We start from the raw sequence: 1870 nt of genomic DNA, 5'->3' as shown, positions 1-1870 counted from the left end.
TAACATAGCTTGTTAGTAACTTTAATTTTATCACTATCCTAATTCATCTTTGCATGTAAAGTAACATATTCACACATTCCAGAGATTAGTACATGGAGATCGTTAGTGGCCCATTCTGCCCACCACAAGAAGGTCTACACCCATGAAACAAACAAAGCTTAGTCTCTATATTATCAAGCCCATGATCTTGACTTTAGTATTTAATACAGTTTATGCAAAGAGCCTCCCTTTGGCCTTTTACTTATATAATCTGAACTCAGTCCTTCAGTTCTCTGTGGTTAGTATTGGTTATTTATTATAACAACAACTATGTAGAATCAAATATGGTTATTGTTATTTTATCAGAGAAGATGAGTATGGCAATACATTCTAATGGTTTTAGGATTATCAGGCCATATATAGGAATAGTCAAGTCACCTTTCTTCTGAATAAGAAAATTAAGTATTCTGAAACCCTATACTTTTCTATTTGAAAAAAATAAATTAATCCAAATCACTCAGACATCTCTGAGGCTTTGATTTTAATTTATTTTTCTCCTTGGGGATATTTACATTTTTTTATTCTTTTTTTTTTTTTTTACAAAATAGTCATGGGGGTGTAAACTACAGCATAGTTAATATAGTCAATAATATTTCATAAATAACTATGGTGTCAGATGGGTACAAGGTTTATTGGGATGATCACATAGTAAATTATATAATATCTAATCACTGTGGTGTACACTCGAAACTAATAGAATATTGTATGTCAACTATAACTGAAAAATGAATTAAAACACATAAACAAGCAAACAAAAAACTTTAGAAAGGGTAATATGAACACAAACCTAAAAAAGTCTAAAAATAATTTGCTTCTTAAACTTATTTTTTACTCCTTAAAACTGCATAAACTGAAATATTGCTTTCATCAGACACAACTAAATCAGTATATTGAGAAAAGAAAAATAGTTAGTCTCTTGTGTAATGGGACTGAGTAGAAAAGTCCTTTAAAAATGTTTGTTTAGCCCAGCCAGCATCGCTCAGTGGTTGAGCACAGACCAGTGAATGAGGAAGTCAAGGCCCGGGTTGTGGGCTCAATCCCCAGTGGGGTACACAACCAATCAGTGATTCTCTCTCATCACTGATATTTCTATCTCTCCCTCTCCCGTCCTCTCTGAAATCAATCAAAATATTTATCTCTCTATAATGAAGGCAGAGCTTATCTTGTTCTTTTTTATATCCCTAACTCAGAATTCTAGGATCAGTACTATCCAATAGATATACAATGCAAAAAGTATGCAATATGTAATTTTAAATTTTCTAGTTCTCACATTTAAAAAGTACAAATAGGTGAAAATAATTTTAATAATATATTTTATATAACCTAGTGCAGTGGTTGGCAAACTGCGGCTCGTGAGCCACATGCAGCTCTTTGGCCCCTTGAGTGTGGCCACGAAGTTTCAATCACACTGTATGTGCACACCCGCATGTGGTATTTTGTAGAACAGCCACACTCAAGACGCCACAGTTTGCCGACCACTGACCTAGTGTCTCTAAAATATTATTTCAATATGTATGTAAGGTCTCAAGAGTCACTGTTCTGGTAATTTTTTGTAATCTTTTTTTGAAGTTAGAGAGCATTTCTATTGGCTCCAGTAGACTTAGACCATAGTAGGAGTTAAACATATTTGACCTTTCTGAATGAATGAGAATATTGTGTTTTTTTTCTAAACAAACAAAGCTTGAAATCTCCAGAGTAGTGTTCTATTGCAGTTGTGTAGAATTTGCTGAGTATAATTCTTATTACAATAAATTACTTTTCTATATATATTAAAGCCTAAGTGACCATTTGACCGGTAGCTATGATGCACACTGATCACCGGGGGCAGATA

At 33.4% G+C, this 1870-nt stretch overlaps 1 protein-coding gene across 2 annotated transcripts in view; it reads left to right on the top strand.

The window, feature by feature from the left end:
- The window catches only part of GIN1 (gypsy retrotransposon integrase 1), a 29187-nt gene that overhangs the window by 25656 nt on the left and 1661 nt on the right, over positions 1-1870 (top strand). The gene's annotated exons all lie outside the window — the stretch shown is intronic.

Source organism: Myotis davidii, unplaced genomic scaffold (assembly GCF_000327345.1).
Source record: "Myotis davidii unplaced genomic scaffold, ASM32734v1 scaffold473, whole genome shotgun sequence".
Lineage (NCBI taxonomy): Eukaryota > Metazoa > Chordata > Mammalia > Chiroptera > Vespertilionidae > Myotis > Myotis davidii.
This window is presented reverse-complemented; position numbering and strand designations above follow the sequence as displayed.